This window comes from Haliotis cracherodii, unplaced genomic scaffold (genome assembly GCF_022045235.1).
Source record: "Haliotis cracherodii isolate W230 unplaced genomic scaffold, xgHalCrac1.p SCAF_22, whole genome shotgun sequence".
In the NCBI taxonomy this organism is placed as follows: domain Eukaryota; kingdom Metazoa; phylum Mollusca; class Gastropoda; order Lepetellida; family Haliotidae; genus Haliotis; species Haliotis cracherodii.
The window spans coordinates 2644462-2665897 of record NW_027266278.1 but is presented as its reverse complement, the minus strand read 5'-3'; positions in this window follow the sequence as shown (position 1 = coordinate 2665897).

The following is a 21436-nucleotide window of genomic DNA, read 5'->3' as shown; positions in this document are numbered from 1 at the left end:
CTATATTGAGGGGCGCAATAGCGAGGGAGGGAACACTGTATCTCTGATTCTCAGTTATCTGGATGTAACATTTTACTGAATTAGTATGGTCGCCTCTTACCACAAGCATGGATTTGCTGAAGACCTATTCTAACCCGGAGGTTCACGGGTCCTCGGACACAGTATACACACTGACTCCCATCAATGCCGAGCAGCAGACAGGGTAACAACAAGTACCATGTCTCTTGGTATCAGTGTGACCTACCTCTCCCTGATACAATAAATTCACGTCATCTCTCAGATTAAACGTTAGTCAACTTACAGTGCTATTTCAATTATTAGAATTGATTTGTGAGACTTTGATAGTGACTCAGTAGTTGTAAAGGTAAGTGAATCGTTCACAACAAAGTTTAGCTTAATATTGTAGATACATTATTACTTTGTCAGGCTTTCAGCTGTGTGCAATCTGCAGCCTACATCCTACATACCAACTGGATGAGCCTTGTAAAGTTGGTGGTTGAAACTGACATGACACATTGGGGGATACACTGGACAGGAAACTTTGCAATATACACACATGTTGTCTGTACATAATACAACCAATGAGGGAACGTGGATCAAATACTCATGCATGTCCCCATGCGCTCCCTATAAAATTATGGGACTTTATTTTGTAAAATCGTTTCAAGCTCTCTAATCCATATCTTCTACCATACTCCAGCACAAGCCTGTTTCATCATGCTTTCAAATCACAAAATCTGATACTGGTCACTGACCAGTTCTCGCCATTTTGTTCATGTTATTTCTGACATATTCCCTGTACAAAGTTGGCTGTACCAATGAGCAAATGTGCTTATTTCTGTCCGTGAAATAACATTCCTTATAACGCTACCATCGGGAATCAAAACAATGGAAATAGTCGACCTACTGCACCAGTTATCGCCATTGTCTTAACAGCACGTGTCATGTGATCATGCGCAGTTATACAAATTACATTTTTTAGTATCGCTGGTATCGCATTTAATATTTTTAATTTAATATTTTTGATTCATCAAAATGAATAAGAAATGCCGTTATCAACGTGTCGTCTGCAAACTGACAAAGACCAATATTCCCCAAATTCGATCTACACATTCTTATGCTTATTATGGATTTCGTGACATATAGAGGCTATGCATTTTGGGAAATATAGCTCAAATTAGGTTTCAGAATTGTATTTTGGGGATGAAATGACAGACAGACAGACAGACAGACAGACAGACAGACAGACAGACAGATAGATAGATAGATAGATAGATAGATAGATAGATAGATAGATAGAAAGCAATGACAGAGCCGAAAGTGCATCATCCTGTTGTTTGATTTATATTTTTGCGTGAATTAGTCATGTGACACCGCCCGCGTGTCGTTTGTAAAGTTGTATTTGAGCAAGGGGATTATCATGTATTATTTTAAAACATTTTCTCACAAGATCCGATTTGTTCATCATTTTCTAACAAAATATTTCTCTCTTCTAATAAATGCGAGGAAATGTAACATGAGATGCATGCGCCCCAAAATCGGAGCTGGCCATAATGGGTCCTCCATGATAACTAGTCGCTAGCCAGTCAGTATAGATTTTGTAAATTCTTTTGAACTTAAAATATAAGTAAGGTGAAATGAAATATTTAAACTCTGGTCAAATATATGTCAAATACGTAATACCTACAAATCACATTTTTTGTAAATTTATATTGAATTAGGTCCAGTATAACTTACAGATGTTTGCATTCACGATTACCTCAATCATAAAGTTTTCGTTTTGACGGATCAGCAAGATTAAACCATCCAGTATCTGCAATTCGTTTGGTCAAAAGTTTGACAAGCGCGGGTCTTTTGTCTTCCTATATCAGCTTGGTAGATCTCACAGGAAGAATACATCATTTCACATCGACCCAATCACAAGGAACTATACCAGTAAGGTCGTGGACAATTGTTTTCAGGTGTGTTTGGGTAACAATTCAATTGCTTTACATGATACATATATAATGTAATTCAATTTTAACGGAAAAAAATGACAATGTGGCAATTCGCCAGTGAGCAGAATTGGACGCCATTATCAATGAGTTGTGAAAACAAGATGTCTAGTTAGGAGACAAACCTAATGTGTTTTGAAATTTGATGTTGTCCCACTGCTGGAGTAGATAGATTCCTCTTATTTTAATTTGGAAACGATCGCTTCAACAAATAAGTTTGTATTTATTTTATTGAATAAAGCAGTTTTCATGTGATATTCAATATAATGTTACTGTTATTGCTAATTCAGTACAGAACCTTGGTGTGGGGAAATCTGGATAAATATTAATATTATTTGTCGCGAACACTATTAGTCTGTTACAATGTGGACGGTTTAATATCAGTCTTTCATCATCACATCAACATTTCTATCGATCTTTTTCATATTATATGAAAAAGGCAAGTTAGCTAGACAAGATTTATCGAGATCATTGGTAATATATGTAACTGTTATTGAGATATCATTGGTAATATATGCAACTGGTAACTAGTTTTGTAGTAATGAATCATTGTATATCAGATAATAGTCTAATACAAACACGTTTTCTCCACAAGAACTTTCAAAATAATTATTTATTACTTCTAAAATGTTGTACATGCCAAACAATTAACATGTTTTAATTGTTAGGCCTGTTGTCATGTGACGATGTGATCAAATCACAATTTGATAATACAAGTATGAGTGGAATTACACGCCAGGGTGAGCGGAATTAGCAGAAACTGAGGCATTTCTAGTTACACTACCAGGTGGATTACGTGCCCTTACAAAGCTATTGTATAGATGACCTTTATGACAAGGAGTGGTGACGTTGAATAAGGATCTCGTCTTTCAAGTTCAAGTATTGTGTTCCCTTCTGCTCATAACGATTGTGTCTCACATGACGCCGAGAAGAGAGCGGAATGACCCGGATCAACTCTATAGTTCAAGAAAATCTGAAAACTTACAGCCACAATGTAAAACTATGACACCGGACCAAAATGCAAAAAAATAAAAGCCGCACTCAGCAATATTCCAATCGTGTGTAAATGATCGCATCTGGACCAGACAATCCAGTGACTGATATTTCGAGAAACGATCCACCCGGTTGAGTGTATGACAGGCTATCAACCTACTACTATAAAACATGTCCTGAATAAACTTTTAACATGCTTGATGACTAAAACACAAGAATAATACTATTTATTTTTAATGAAATAAGACTCACAAACAATAAACACGTTTATCCATTAAAAAAAAGTAAATCATTTATACATTCGATGGTGTGTGTTTTTGTAGTTAATTCAAGTTGGTGTGGTTGTTTTTCAACGCCACACTTAGTAATATTCCAGCTGTATGTCAGCCATCTGTAAGTAATCGTATCTGGATCAGACAATCCAGTGATCGACACTATGACCATTGATCCGCTTATTTGAGATACAAACGTATGCAATCAACCAAGTCACTGGGCCTGACCACCAGATCCCATAAGGCAAGCATGGGTTGCTGGGGACCAATATTCTTACCCTGAACCCCATGGGTTACCGGTAGTTTTAACACTGATATAAATCAAAATGTAACTATTCAGATAGCTTACACACACACACACACACACACACACACACACACACACACACACACACACACACACACACACACACACACAATATCAAAACAGTTTCAAGACTTTGTTCAAATGCATACAGTGTTACACAAGTTATCAATGATTGGGTTTATCTGATATTGACACTGTCAGCCACTGTGGACCATGCCATGTTTTCACATGCCACGTGCAGGCATGGCAAGGGCGTATAGTGTTAAATTGTCTCGTTTGGTGATTTATCAAAGATGCGAAATAAAAGACACTCAATATCGGTACTACGAATATCTCCTAAGAAGCCATCATACGATCATTTGGGTAAGTATGTATACGATTCACTTATTCTCAAGGAAGAAATAGCTTTTCTCGTTATAGTGCTGTTGCGTATGCGCTGTGTACGGCTTGCTTTGAAATGGCGTAGAATTGTCTCGTTTGGTGATTTACGAAGGACGCGTAATAAAAGACAAACAATATTCGTATTTTGAATATCCCCTAAGAAGCCATCATACTATCATTGGGGTAAATATGTATACAATACACTTATTCTCAAGGAAGAAATAGCCTTTCTCGGTATAGTGCTGTTGTGTATGCGTTGTGTACGGCTTGCTTTGAAATGGCGTAGAATTGTCTCGTTTGGTGATTTACGAAGGACGCGTAATAAAAGACACACAATATTCGTATTTTGAATATCCCCTAAGAAGCCATCATACTATCATTGGGGTAAATATGTATACAATACACTTATTCTCAAGGAAGAAATAGCCTTTCTCGGTATAGTGCTGTTGTGTATGCGCTGTGTACGGCTTGCTTTGAAATGGCGTAGAATTGTCTCGTTTGGTGATTTACGAAGGACGCGTAATAAAAGACACACAATAATCGTATTTTGAATATCCCCTAAGAAGCCATCATACTATCATTGGGGTAAATATGTATACAATACACTTATTCTCAAGGAAGAAATAGCCTTTCTCGTTATAGTGCTGTTGCGTATGCGCTGTGTACGGCTTGCTTTGAAATGGCGTAGAATTGTCTCGTTTGGTGATTTACGAAGGACGCGTAATAAAAGACACACAATATTCGTATTTTGAATATCCCCTAAGAAGCCATCATACTATCATTGGGGTAAATATGTATACAATACACTTATTCTCAAGGAAGAAATAGCCTTTCTCGGTATAGTGCTGTTGCGTATGCGCTGTGTACGGCTTGCTTTGAAATGGCGTAGAATTGTCTTGTTTGGTGATTTACGAAGGACGCGTAATAAAAGACACACAATATTCGTATTTTGAATATCCCCTAAGAAGCCATCATACTATCATTGGGGTAAATATGTATACAATACACTTATTCTCAAGGAAGAAATAGCCTTTCTCGTTATAGTGCTGTTGCGTATGCGCTGTGTACGGCTTGCTTTGAAATGGCGTAGAATTGTCTCGTTTGGTGATTTACGAAGGACGCGTAATAAAAGACACACAATATTCGTATTTTGAATATCCCCTAAGAAGCCATCATACTATCATTGGGGTAAATATGCATACAATACACTTATTTTCAAGGAAGAAATAGCCTTTCTCGTTATAGTGCTGTTGCGTATGCGCTGTGTATGACTTGCTTTGAAATGACGTAGAATTGTCTTGTTTGGTGATTTACGAAGTACGCGTAATAACAGACACACAATATTCGTACTTTGAATATCTGGTTTTGGACTCGCAATTCCCTTTATTCACCACCAGATCCACACATTACATAATATTTCAAGTTTTGTAAATACGCAAAGGAATCTTAAACCACAAAGACAGATACGTTTGATAGATATTTTTTGAATATGGTATGTTATATTTATCAACCATTTCTCACCGCACTATTTTAACTAGAAATTAAAAAATGCTTTAAGTGACCTACACGATGTGCGAAATACACTTACAAAATTGTTTTCGCTATGTGTGGGAAAGTGCACTTCAATTCCCCAAATAAGTAACTAATATGAACTTCAGGTCGTAAAAAAACCCTAATTCCACAAATAACTCATTACTATGAACTTCAGGGTGTAAATATAAAGCCGAAATGAAAACGACACTTCACATGATTTGAAAATATCGTAACACTAGTGGAACATGTTCTGTGTTACAGAGAAGTACAAGGTTGTTTCTCACTCTCTGCCGTAGGAAGTCACCCCATGGCCGGCCATAAACCTGTAATAACAATTAATAGGTTACTTACAGAAAAAAAAGAGAAAATTCATCAGCCCCTGACAATGCAACATTGAAATAAATATTGTTGTGCAATCTTTCAAGTTTACAAGTTTTATTTATGGTAGAGTTGAATAAAACCCATATTGTAAGGGCTGGGAATATGGAAGGCCGTTATGCACTGGATAATGTTCGACCATGTTGAACATTATATACATGGTATCATAGCCACTGAAGCTTCACCCACTGTTAGATATTGCAGCAAGATGTTGTGTATTGAATGCAATTACAAAAAATGCCCATTTAGATTCTACTGGTGGCTTAAATGTTTGACACTCTCCAAAAGAGTGTCATCTTTTCCACGAGAGCTGTCCTGTCATTATGAGGATATGATGAGTGGGATTTGTGGAAATGGACTTCAAATGTCATGCACCGGGTGACCTGAATACAAGATGGTCTACTTATAATAAATATTCTTTTAAAACAGATATTTACAAAATGTTCAAAGTGAGATCTAGGGATCATGTACGGACTTTCCTCTTGTGAAACACAAAGTGCATTCTCCGGCCGGTAGATAATATGGCAAGTCTTCAGTTTAACGTGGGCAGCATGTCAAACGCCCATACAGTAAAGATACTGATGGAAGCGCCCCACAAATATACGAATAACCCCCATTAACTGGCTTCCATAGGCCCAAGAGCATAACACAGTCTTGTCGTAAATGTGTTCGTCAGTTAACATGGTGCTGTATAGTTCGATTTCAATTTGTTTTTCCCTTCATTGAAACTGTAATAATGACGCTATGATTAGTTTACTGAAATTGTAGATTATCAAATACACATAATAAATCTCCTCAGACACGGAAAGCATTATCATAACACGATAGGTTTCGTATTTCCAACATTCGGCAATGGATATGAGATCTTATTAATTTTAGATTTAAAAATTATTGATGTCGACTCTTCTCTCAATGATGATAGTCTATCACAAGTCTAACTTTCATTTGATATGTTATCTTTAGTGTCAGCTATGAGTAAATGCTTTATTTTTTAATGCAATGATATTGCTCTCTGCAATTGTATTTGTGTAGGCTAACAGTGATTTCTCGTTGCTGTCACATTTACTCACTCTAATGTTAATTGCATTGATCTCTAAAAGAAACTAAAGTTTATACAGTCATATGTATTAACATCTCTGCTCAGCTCAAGAACTCAACTCAGTTTTTTTAGTTACAAACATTTTATACAGGAATCAGCAAGAGTACAAGTCTGACTGGCTATAATGTTTGCAAGAGGAGACAGGATGACCTATCGCCTGGCTCAGTGCATTTGCCTCTACCCCCTCGGCATATGAACAGAGAGAGCATGTGTGTGTGTGTGTGTGTGTGTGTGTGTGTGTGTAATTTCACTGCCCATGGTGCGTGCGCCTGTCTGTCTGTCTGTCTGTCTGAGTGTTGCACAAATGTTTGCACAGTCATTCACTCAACCACAGAGTACTAGGATGGATGACCACCGTCTGTGAAGTAACTGCTTATACATGAACTCACTGATCTACCGATCCACACTCACATCACATCACATCACATCACATGACTGACTGAACTGTCGTCTACTGGGAAATGTCGCACTGGGAAATGTCGCACTGCTTGGCTGGGATAAGATTTTATTACCTCACCAATCCATATGATTGGGCAACTGATATGCACTGATCAAAAGCCGTTATTTTTGTTATTAAATCCGTGCTCCATTCGTGTCCGGGGTAGGAATACATGACGACACCCGCACGTGTCAGTTATGACAGGAAAGCTGATCATGAGTCGTTGGGCTTTCCGTCAGTAACGACCCTGATACTCTTTGTGCGAATACCGAGAGCTACGTGAAGCATGAGAATCTGCAGTAATTTGGGTCATCGACGACTTCCATGCGCCACGGACCCTCTGACAGTCAGGTCAATTCTGACGACACATCGTCTAGAGACTCCGCTTATCCTATGTCTGAGATATGTGTTGCAGACAGCAGCCCCTGCCTCTGACGTCCGTAAGACAGCTTTGACCTTGATCAAGTAACTGTCAGGCCTCAAAATGGGGAATTAGCTATTAGAAGCTAAACAGTATACAACATTTACTATAGCAATAACGGTAATGACAAATAACAGCAATATTCCAGCTATATGACGGCGGACTGTAAATAATCGAGTCTGGACCAGACAATCCATTGATTGACATCATGAGCATCGATCCACGCAGTTGGGATATGATGACATGCATCAACCAAGTCAGCGAGCCTGTCCACCTGATCCCGTTAGTCGCCTCTTACGGCAAGCATGGGTTGCTGAAGACCTATTCTACCCTGGATCTTCACGGGTCGAAACTAACGATGTAATTTTCCTAGTCATACCTAAACTTTTGAGAGGTTCCCGAAAGGAATTAACCATGCCAGATTTAGGGGGGTCGTAAGCATGCCCATGCATCAGTGGCACCGATTCAGAATAGTCACGATAGACACGTCAATAGATAGAACATAGTATGTAGTTCTAGTATATACATTTAGAATAAATCTCAAATCGGTTTTGCAATTAACAATCTGAAAATTGTTCTGGATTTTAAGGATTCATTTATTTACAGAGCGAAAAATAAAACTTTTGGAACAGTTTACGTATGAATCAATTATTTTTTAAAAGCTATGCACAGGAGCTGCAAGTAAAGCATTCTTAATAAGAAGGGGGCATGTCTGTGAAAAAAATCAAGAGATTCAATAGAGTAAATATAAAAGTAATATGTAGATGTATATATCTGTATGAATGAATTTTAAAAAAATGAAAAATGCACACAGCTCCCTATATATGCTACATATCATTCCAAATGTAGCTGGTCTATAATGTGAACCAAAATTTAATAACTTGGATACGTATATAGAAGTACGTATATTATAATCAAAACCAGTCTGCTTGAACTTGTTTTCCTCTCCCAGCGCGATATTTGAGACGTTAAGAGACGGAACCAAGCTTTCACTAAAGCCTTCTCGACACTGGTTGGAGTACTAAGCTGGGCCCCCGTCTCTAATATCGCAAGTTGACGACGCGCATAGGGAGCCGGGAACCAGCTTATTTGGAGTACCTACAGCCGACTTGAAAACCGCTGTGACGTCAGAACTGGCGATGATGACGTCACATTCCCTGTACTTGAACACGGTGACCTTGGTCCTGAGACAGCTGACAATGACGCTTTATGCAGTCAAATTTCTGTTGAATTTGGCCAGAAAACGGGTCAACTTAATGATGACGTTTACTGTCCAATGCGTCAGTGTGTGGGGCCAGATTGGGAATTTAAGAAATGCCATAATTACACTCCTGATTGTTATGTATTAATAAGGCCAGGGATTGCTTTTTTAAAGGAGATACAGAAAGAAAAAGACTTATATTACGTTGATAAATTGTCTATAACGTCACGTGACCACCGCCATACTGGTCTGAAGATGGACCAAGAGGCTAGGCGACGGTGACGGAAGTACAAACATAGGATGAGGGTAGACGGCACCGTTTTCGCTTCTCTTCCAATTTAGATGATTGGCATGGGGTAAAAAGTACATTGTCATTGCCTTGTCTTCTATTTCAAGCACAAGCAATGTGCAGATAATGTAATCTGAAGTAATGAACATTATTTTTATCACCTAGCTGTTCATATTAGGTGGGACACCACCCATGCTTACTGATTCACCAGCGTCAACATTACCGTACACATATGAAATACAACACTACTGTGTATCTATACATCACTCTGCGACCTTCAGAACAAGCATAATTTTCCTTTTACGGCAAGAGTGCATATTTTGTGTCAACTGTTTTGTTTGATAAAACTCGGTAAGATGGAAATTAAAAATAAAAACTGAAATAAATGAAGTCTACAAAAAAACAAATTGGTTGTGACCTGAATAAGGAGGAAATGGCGTTCATGGGAGAAGTATATATATTTCTATGTACAGACACGTACAGCTACCTATTCCTGCATGTGTTTATACCAGATATTGTGAAAAAAGCAGACATGAACATTATGTCAGTGGGGGATACGCTGGGTGAGCGTGGTGGCGTGGGAAGGTGGCTTGTTGATGTTGTTGAACGCCGCACTCTAGTCGACTCTACACTCCTCATATTCAGTGACATGAGGGTGGTCTGTAAATATTCCAGTCTGGACCAGACAATCCAGTGATTGACATGATGAGTATCGATCTGGTCTGGATCTGGAGTGGCCATACTCCTCCCCTTTGTTTTATAAACGACTCTTCCCCCCACCAGAAACTAAGTAAATATATAACATGATGGTCGTTGAAGTTAAATAAACAATGGTTTACATATTGTGTTTGGGATATTTTGGTCGGACTCTCTCGGACTCTCTTTCTCTAACTGGAATTACACATTTAGCACAATACATAGATTGTATTCTTTACCCATATAATGCTCATCATCTCTTTTAAGATAGGGGCAACGCCCGTACTAGAGATTTCCGAGATTACATTCTAAATGACAAGCTTAGTCAACCCAACCCTGGAATAACAGAGAATGCACTTCGTAGAACCCTGCTTTTAGCAACATTCCAGCAATATCATTGATCATCAGGGGGGCTGCAGAAATTGGCTTCACACATTGTACCCATGCGGGGAATCCAACCGCTGTCTTTGGTGTGACGAGCGAACATCTTAACCACTAGGCTACGCCGCCGCCCTACTCTCAATGGAAGACTGTTCCGTGATGTTGTGGGCAACTTCACACGTGTAACATATAACAGATCCAGTGTGGTTGACTATATGCTTGCCTCTTCTAATTTATTCCAACATTTCAGTGATCTTCAAATTCTTGAAGGGGTGACTCTAGCCATTTCCACTCGTTTGTGCATTAAATTGGAAAAAATATGTCACCTTTAGTTCCTCTCAATCAGTGCCCCCAAATAATAATACTGAGGATAAAAGTTATAAGACTGCACACCCCTGGACAAAGCATATATGGAACAGAGAATATATGCGAGAGTTTTTAACAAAATTTCAGGATATATTTGCAACTGTTGAAGAAAATGTGTTGCAGTGTATTAATATTATAACCTGTATGTAGCAGTCTGCAGCTAGTGACATGAAGAAAAAACACAATCTCGGCCAATCACAGATAAATCAAACTGCCTTAATGCAACCCCCCTGGTGGGACTGTGCTCTAGGCTAGAGGGTCTAAAACAGCAGAAATATCCAGTCCTGAGGTATCATAGAGCTACCGGTACTAGCTTTGATACTTCCAGGAGGCTACAAAATGATCTTAAGAAGCTGTTTTTCAGGGGGGAAAACGGTTATTTTTAGCAACAAAGAACTGCGTTCATAAATTCAAGAAAGGATCCCAGGTGTTTTTGGAAATTCCTTGAAAGATGGAGAAGCGGTCGTACAATCACCATGAATATATCAGTTGAACAGTGGTGTAACCACGTATGTCAGTGACACTGTATTTGATTATTCAACCATGACTGACATTAATTTGTCTCCATCCTACCGACAATGTTAATGATCTAAACAGACCTTTTTCAGAGGAAGAAATACATTCTTGTTTAAAAGCGTTGAAATCAAATACATTCCCTCCCCAGTGGCTCAACAGTATTAATTGTCCACTGCAGAAGGCAGGAAATATCCAAGAGCCTTATCATCATCGAGGAATATCCCTTATTGACTCAATTTGTGTACATGTCTATGTCTATACATTATCTATATGTCTATGTTTATATGTCTATGTCTTTATGTCTATGTCTATATGTCTATATCTATATGTCTATGTCTTTATGTCTATGTCTTTATGTATATGTCTTTATGTCTATGTCTATGTCTATATGTCTCTGTGTATACGTCTATGTGTATATGTCTATGTGTCTATGTCTATGTCTATGTCTATATGTCTATGTCTATGTCTATATGTCTATGTCTATATCTATATGTCTATGTCAATGTCTTTATGTTTATGTCTACATGTCTATGTCTATATGTCTATGTGTCTATATCTATATGTCTATGTCTATGGCTATGGCTTTAAGTCTATGTCTATGTGTATATGTCTATGTCTTTATGTCTATGTCTTTATGTTTATGTCTATATGTCTATGTCTTTATGTCTATGTCTATATGTCTATGTCTATATGTCTATGTCTTTATGTCTATGTCTTTATGTCTATGACTATATGTCTATGTCTTTATGTCTATGTCTTTATGTCTATGTCTTTATGTCTATGTCTTTATGTCTATGTGTCTATATGTCTATGTCTCTATGTCTATGTCTATATGTCTATGTCTATGTCTTTATGTCTATGTCTTTATGTCTATGTCTATAGGTCTATATGTCTATATCTATATGTCTATGTCTTTATGTCTATGGCTTTATGTCTGTCTTTATGTCTGTGTCAATATGTCTGTCTTTATGTCTATGTCTTTATGTCTATGTCTTTATGTATATGTCTATGTGTATATGTCTATGTCTATATGTCTATGTCTTTATGTCTATGTCTATATGTCTATGTCTTTATGTCTATGTCTTTATGTATATGTCTATGTGTATATGTCTATGTCTATATGTCTATGTCTTTATGTCTATGTCTATATGTCTATGTCTTTATGTCTATGGCTTTATGTCTGTCTTTATGTCTGTGTCAATATGTCTGTCTTTATGTCTATGTCTTTATGTATATGTCTTTATGTATATGTCTATGTGTATATGTATATGTGTATATGTCTATGTGTATATGTCTATGTGTATATGTCTATGTCTATGTCTATGTCTATGGCTTTATGTCTATGTGTATATGTCTATGTCTATATGTCTATGTGTCTATATGTCTATGTCTTTATGTCTATATCTATATGTCTATGTCTTTATGTCTATGTCTTTATGGCTATGGCTATGTGTCTATGTGTCTATGTGTATATGTCTATGTGTATATGTCTATGTCTATATGTCTATGTCTATATGTCTATGTCTATATGTCTATGTCTTTATGTCTGTCTTTATGTCTATGTCTATATGTCTATATCTATATGTCTATGTCTATATGTCTATGTCTATATGTCTATGTCTATATGTCTATGTCTATATGTCTATATATCTATGTCTATGTCTATATGTCTATGTCTATGTCTATGTCTATATGTCTTTATGTCTATGTCTATATGTCTATGTCTATATGTCTATGTCTATGTCTATATGTCTATATGTCTATGTCTATGTCTATATGTCTATGTCTATATGTCTATGTCTATATGTCTATGTCTTTATGTCTATGTCTTTATGTCTATGTCTATATGTCTATATCTATATGTCTATGTCTATATGTCTATGTCTATGTCTATGTCTATATGTCTATGTCTATGTCTATGTCTATATGTCTATATCTATATGTCTATGTCTATATGTCTATGTCTATGTCTATATGTCTATATGTCTATGTCTATGTCTATATGTCTATGTCTATATGTCTATGTCTATATGTCTATGTCTATATGTCTATGTCTTTATGTCTATGTCCATATGTCTATGTCTTTATGTCTATGTCCATGTGTATATGTCTATGTGTATATGTCTATGTCTTTATGTCTATGTCTTTATGTCTATGTCTTTATGTATATGTCTATGTGTATATGTCTATGTGTATATGTCTTTGTCTATGTGTATATGTCTATGTCCATATGTCTATGTCTTTATGTATATGTCTATGTGTATATGTCTATGTCTTTATGTCTATGTCTATGTGTATATGTCTATGTGTATATGTCTATGTCTATATGTCTATGTCTATATGTCTATGTCTATGTCTTTGTGTCAATGTCAATATGTTGGTGACCCATGAAGATCCAGGGTAGAGTGGGTCTTCATCAAACCCATGTTTGCCATAAAAGGACACTATGCTTGTCGTAAGAGGCGACTAACGGGAACGGGTGGTCAGGCTCACTGACTTGGTTGATGCATGTCATCTATCCCAATTGCGTGGATTGATGCTCATGATATTAATCACTGGATTGTCTGGTCCAGACATGATTATTTACAGACCACTGTCATATAGCCGGAATATTGCTAAGTGCAGCGTCAATTTGTCTACATGTCTATGTCTATACATTATCTATATGTCTATGTTTATATGTCTATGTCTTCTGTCTATGTCTTTGTTTTTATGTGTATATGTGTATATGTCTATGTCTTTATGTCTATGTCTTTATGGCTATGTCTATATGTCTATGTGTCTATGTCTTTATGTCTATGTGTATATGTCTATGTGTATATGTCTATGTGTATATGTCTATATCTATATGTCTATGTCTTTATGTCTATGTCTTTATGGCTATGGCTATGTGTCTATGTGTCTATGTGTATATGTCTATGTGTATATGTCTATGTCTATATGTCTATGTCTATATGTCTATGTCTATATGTCTATGTCTATATGTCTATGTCTTTATGTCTATGTCTTTATGTCTGTCTTTATGTCTATGTCTATATGTCTATATCTATATGTCTATGTCTTTATGTCTATGTCTTTATGTCTGTCTTTATGTCTATGTCTATATGTCTATATCTATATGTCTATGTCTATGTCTATATGTCTATGTCTATATGTCTATGTCTATATGTCTATATGTCTATATATCTATGTCTATATGTCTATGTCTATATGTCTATGTCTATATGTCTGTCTTTATGTCTATGTCTATATGTCTATATCTATATGTCTATGTCTATATGTCTATGTCTATGTCTATGTCTATATGTCTATGTCTATGTCTTTATGTATATGTCTATATGTCTATGTCTATGTCTATATGTCTATATGTCTATATGTCTATATGTCTATATGTCTATGTCTATGTCTATATGTCTATGTCTATATGTCTATGTCTTTATGTCTATGTCTTTATGTCTATGTCTATATGTCTATATCTATATGTCTATGTCTATATGTCTATGTCTATGTCTATGTCTATATGTCTATGTCTATATGTCTATGTCTATATGTCTATGTCTATATGTCTATGTCTTTATGTCTATGTCTATATGTCTATGTCTATATGTCTATGTCTATATGTCTAGTCTATATGTCTATGTCTTTATGTCTATGTCTTTATGTCTATGTCTATATGTCTATGTCTATATGTCTATATCTATATGTCTATGTCTTTATGTCTATGTCTTTATGTCTATGTCTTTATGTCTATGTCTATGTGTATATGTCTATGTGTATATGTCTATGTCTATATGTCTATGTCTATATGTCTATGTCTATATGTCTATGTCTATATGTCTAGTCTATATGTCTATGTCTTTATGTCTATGTCTTTATGGCTATGGCTATGTGTCTATGTGTATATGTCTATGTGTATATGTCTATGTCTATATGTCTATGTCTATATGTCTATGTCTATATGTCTATGTCTATATGTCTATGTCTATATGTCTATGTCTTTATGTCTATGTCTTTATGTCTGTCTTTATGTCTATGTCTATATGTCTATATCTATATGTCTATGTCTTTATGTCTATGTCTTTATGTCTGTCTTTATGTCTATGTCTATATGTCTATATCTATATGTCTATGTCTATGTCTATATGTCTATGTCTATATGTCTATGTCTATATGTCTATATATCTATGTCTATATGTCTATGTCTATATGTCTATGTCTATATGTCTGTCTTTATGTCTATGTCTATATGTCTATATCTATATGTCTATGTCTATATGTCTATGTCTATGTCTATGTCTATATGTCTATGTCTATGTCTTTATGTATATGTCTATATGTCTATGTCTATGTCTATATGTCTATATGTCTATGTCTATGTCTATATGTCTATGTCTATATGTCTATGTCTATATGTCTATGTCTTTATGTCTATGTCTTTATGTCTATGTCTATATGTCTATATCTATATGTCTATGTCTATATGTCTATGTCTATGTCTATGTCTATATGTCTATATGTCTATGTCTATATGTCTATGTCTATATGTCTATGTCTATATGTCTATGTCTTTATGTCTATGTCTATATGTCTATGTCTATATGTCTATGTCTATATGTCTAGTCTATATGTCTATGTCTTTATGTCTATGTCTTTATGTCTATGTCTATATGTCTATGTCTATATGTCTATATCTATATGTCTATGTCTTTATGTCTATGTCTTTATGTCTATGTCTTTATGTCTATGTCTATGTGTATATGTCTATGTGTATATGTCTATGTCTATATGTCTATGTGTATATGTCTATGTCTATATGTTTATGTCTATGTGTATATGTCTATGTGTCTATGTCTATGTATTTATGTCTATGTCTATGTGTATGTGTATATGTCTATGTCTATATGTCTATGTCTATATGTCTATGTCTATGTCTTTGTGTCAATGTCAATATGTTGGTGACCCATGAAGATCCAGGGTAGAATGGGTCTTCAGCAACCCATGTCTGCCATAAAAGGACACTATGCTTGTCATAAGAGGCGACTAACGGGATCGGGTGGTCAGGGTCGCTGACTTGGTTGATGCATGTCATCTATCCCAATTGCGTGGATTGATGCTCATGATATTAATCACTGGATTGTCTGGTCCAGACACGATTATTTACAGACCACTGTCATATAGCTGGAATATTGCTAAGTGCAGCGTTAAACAACAAACCAATCAACCATGTTTTGGTTGATGATTGTCATCAACTCCAATTGTGTGGATTGATGCTCATGATATCAATCACTGGATTATCTGGTCGAGACACGATTATTTAAAGACCGCCATCATAAAGCCGGAATATTGCTAGGTGCGGCGTTAAACAACAAACCAACCAACCAACAATGTCTTGGTTGGTGAATGTCATTGATCCCAATTGTGTGGATTGATGCTCATGATATCAATCACTGGACTATCTGGTCCAGACTCGATTATTTACACACCGCTGTCATATAGCTGGAATATTGCTGAGTGCGGCGTTAAACAACAAACCACCTAACCAACAATGTCTTGGTTGATGAATGTCATCGATCCCAATTGCTTGGATTGATGCTCATGATATCAATCACTGAATTGTCTGGTCCAGACTCGATTATTTACAGACCCCTGTCAAATAGCTGGAATATTGCTCATTGAGGCGTTAAACAACAAACCAACCAACCATGTCTTGGTTGATGAATGTCATCGATCCCAATTGCGTTTTATTAAAGAACATGCTCCTACGTTAGTCGCCGCTTACTACAAGCACAGTCACCTTCTACAGCAAGCATGTGTTGCTGCGGACCTAATCTCACCGGGCTATATACTTCCTGCTTATTGTGTTAGATATAGACATGTATCACTGTTGTGAGTTTGACACGTGACAGGCTTTAGGAAGCGCATGATGCATATTAAAAGTCACATAAAAGCCTTTTCAGCAGAATGATTTTTTTAAAGGTCTGCCCATTGGCTTACAAATACATGATATAGACTAAGCCCAAGTAAGAAATAACATATTTGATACCCAAACAAAACTATCAAACCCTAATGTGATTACACTGATTAAATACTCCATGGCCCAAAAACATGTCTGGAGCACCAATTGTAAATATTTATGACAATTTGAAACGTCCCAATTATTGTCTAAAATACACTCGGTTAAATTTAGATAAAATTACGGCTAGAAAATTGCTGAATGTGGCGTTAAACAACAAACAAACAACATACAATTAACTTTATATTTAGTGATTTGGGTGTCATTAATTACATCACACGTTGCTTTATAATGCGTTGATATGGTTTGTTAAATACACCCGAGGCCACAGGTATAATTATACATTTACCAAACATAATCCGACCAACAAATAAATCATATTTTGTGGCCTCATGAGCAAACAGTTGAATACGGGAGCCCCTCGCAAGAGGCTACCAAGTGTATGTCTGTTTCAAAGTTTCCCTGCTATAATCTGTCAATCAATCAGATGGTTCGGTGAGAAATCTAAACGTCGCCATGGAGACGCTATACCAGCTCCTAACTGGACCTGCACCAGATCTCCGACATACATGCAGGAAACTGATCTACAGAATGCTTGGATTCAAATGTTAAACTTTGATGTGAAGAACTGTCCTTAAACTTGTTTGATAATGAACTGAGTGTATCAAGACAATTGCAAACCCCGTCAGGATAATTGAGAACTATTGTCTGTACGAAACGGTGTTCTCATGAGTAAGGATAAGATATATGGAATAAGGAGTGACGTTTCACTACAGGTTCTAACGCCCTTATAGTCCAGTAATTAAAGGGTTCAGGTTCAACAAAATTGACGGAAAAAGTTTATTGCTGGATTTGGGTGCCTTGACACCTATACATTAAAACAAAAAATAGTTAACCAAAATCGGACGTGGGGAACTATCTGAAAATAGGTCAAATCCAAGATGGCCGCCAACAAAAGTAATAATGGTCATTAACATGGAACCAATAACAATAAAAACATTTATGATGAGTCTATCTATATCAGCTTGACAGGATAAATGCAAAGAAATTTATATTAAACAATTTTGAACTGAAAATTCACTTAGAAAGTTAAAATAATGCCTCAAAATGACGAAAAAGTACACAAATTTGTCAATATCAGTAATTCTTGCAGAAGATGAACCGATTTATCATAATGTTGACGTTTTACATATAAAAGTCTATTGTCTGCACATAACTAATCAAGTTTAAAAATAAAAACAACTGAAAAAAACCCAAAGTATCCCCTTCTTCAAAATGGCGGCCGAGCAGACAGTGTTTTGAAGCATGTGGACAATGCAAAGGGATGACATGTTCAAATGGACCCTGTCATGACTTTTCTGACATTACTGAATAATCGTCTCTTCATGTCCAGTATATGAGTGTGAATATAAAGACTGTCTTGAACTTTAGACATTTAAATTGATACTAAGTTTGACTTGTAAACTTTAGTATTGCAGGGTTATACGCTCTTTTTAGGCCTGTGTTAAGTATTTTGTAGTCCGATATGGAACAATTGCATTTTGTTCACTATTCAGGCAGCCGTAATTTATTTCTGTGTAAGATTTCACTCATTTGTTTGGGTTAAAATATACATTCCTCTGTCTTGATCCTATCAAGGTGATTATAAATAGACTCATCATCCATGTTTAGATTTTGATTGATTCAATGTTTTTCACTTTTTCGATTTTCGTTTGTTTTGATGGTGGCCATCTTGGATTTGACCTATTTTGGGTGTTTCCCGAAGTCAAATTTTGGTAAACTGTTGTGTGTTTTTTTTAAAGTAGTCCTATCAAGGCACTGAAATGCTTAAAAACCGTCAATTCTGTTTACGGAAAAGGTTTTATACAGTGGGTATGTAACAGCCTTGATCACAGTTGATTAATGGTTGGAGTCTTTTGGTGATGAGACTTGGGTGGGTCCAGATACATGCTGGTGAGGGGTGGGTGGGTCCAGATACATGGTGGTGAGGGGTGGGTGGGTACAGATACATGGTGGTGAGGGGGTGGGTGGGTGGATAGGTGGGTACAGATACATGCTGGGCAGGGGTGGGTGGGTACAGAAACATGGTGGTGAGGGGTGGGTGGGTACAGATACATGGTGGTGAGGGGTGGTCGGGTACAGATACATGGTGGTGAGGAGTGGGTGGGTACAGATTCATGGTGGTGAGGGGTGGGCGGGTACAGATACATGGTGGTGAGGGCTGGGCGGGTACAGATTCATGTTGGTGAGGGGTGGGCGGATACAGATACATGGTGGTGTGGGGTGGGTGGGTACAGATACATGGTGGTGAGGAGTGGGTGGGTACAGATACATGGTGGTGAGGGGTGGGCGGGTACAGATACATGGTGGTGAGGAGTGGGTGGGTACAGATTCATGGTGGTGAGGGGTGGGCGGGTACAGATACATGGTGGTGAGGGCTGGGCGGGTACAGATTCATGTTGGTGAGGGGTGGGCGGATACAGATACATGGTGGTGTGGGGTGGGTGGGTACAGATACATGGTGGTGAGGAGTGGGTGGGTACAGATACATGGTGGTGAGGGGTGGGCGGGTACAGATACATGGTGGTGTGGGGTGGGCGGATACAGATACATGGTGGTGAGGGGTGGGCGGGTACAGATACATGGTGGTGAGGGCTGGGCGGGTACAGATTCATGTTGGTGAGGGGTGGGCGGATACAGATACATGGTGGTGTGGGGTGGGTGGGTACAGATACATGGTGGTGAGGAGTGGGTGGGTACAGATACATGGTGGTGAGGGGTGGGCGGGTACAGATACATGTTGGTGAGGGGTGGGCGGATACAGATACATGGTGGTGTGGGGTGGGCGGATACAGATACATGGTGGTGAGGAGTGGGTGGGTACAGATACATGGTGGTGAGGGGTGGGCGGGTACAGATACATGGTGGTGAGGGCTGGGCGGGTACAGATTCATGTTGGTGAGGGGTGGGCGGATACAGATACATGGTGGTGTGGGGTGGGTGGGTACAGATACATGGTGGTGAGGGGTGGGTGGGTACAGATACATGGTGGTGAGGGGTGGGCGGATACAGATTCATGGTGGTGTGGGGTGGGTGGGTACAGATACATGGTGGTGAGGGGTTGTCGGATACAGATTCATGGCGGTGAGGGGTGGGTGGGTACAGATACATGGTGGTGAGGGGTGGTCGGATACAGATTCATGGTGGTGAGGGGTGGGTGGGTACAGATACATGGTGGTGAGGGGTGGTCGGATACAGATTCATGGTGGTGAGGGGTGGGCGGATACAGATTCATGGTGGTGAGGGGTGGGTGGGTACAGATACATGGCGGTGAGGGGTGGGTGGGTACAGATTCATGGTGGTGAGGGGTGGGTGGGTACAGATTCATGGTGGTGAGGGGTGGGCGGATACAGATTCATGGTGGTGAGGGGTGGTCGGATACAGATTCATGGTGGTGAGGGGTGGGTGGGTATAGATACATGGTGGTGAGGGGTGGGCGGGTACAGATACGAAGGACGCGTTTCCACGGGAGAAATAGCCTTTCACGTTATAGTGTTGTTGCATATGCGCTGTGTACGGCTTGCCTTGAAATGGCGTAGAATTTCTTGTTTGGTGATTTACGAAGGACCCGTAATAATAGACACACAATATTCGTTCTTGAAATATCTCCTGAGAAGCCATCAAACCATCATTTGGGTAAGTATGTATACGATACATTTATTTCCACGGGAGAAATAGCCTTTCACATTATAGTGCTGTTGCATATGCGCTGTGTACAGCTTGCCTTGAAATGGCGTAGAATTTCTCGTTTGGTGATTTACGAAGGACGCGTAATAATAGACACACAATATTCGTACTTGGAATATCTCCTGAGAAGCCATCAAACCATCATTTGGGTAAGTATGTATACGATACATTTATTTCCACGGGAGAAATAGCCTTTCGCATTATAGTGCTGTTGCATATGCGCTGTGTATGGCTTGCCTTGAAATGGCGTAGAATTTCTCGTTTGGTGAATTACGAAGGACGCGTAATAATAGACACACAATATTTGTACTTGGAATATCTCCTGAGAAGCCATCATACTATCATTTTGGTAAGTATGTATACGATACATTTATTTCCACGGGAGAAATAGCCTTTCGCGTTATAGCGCC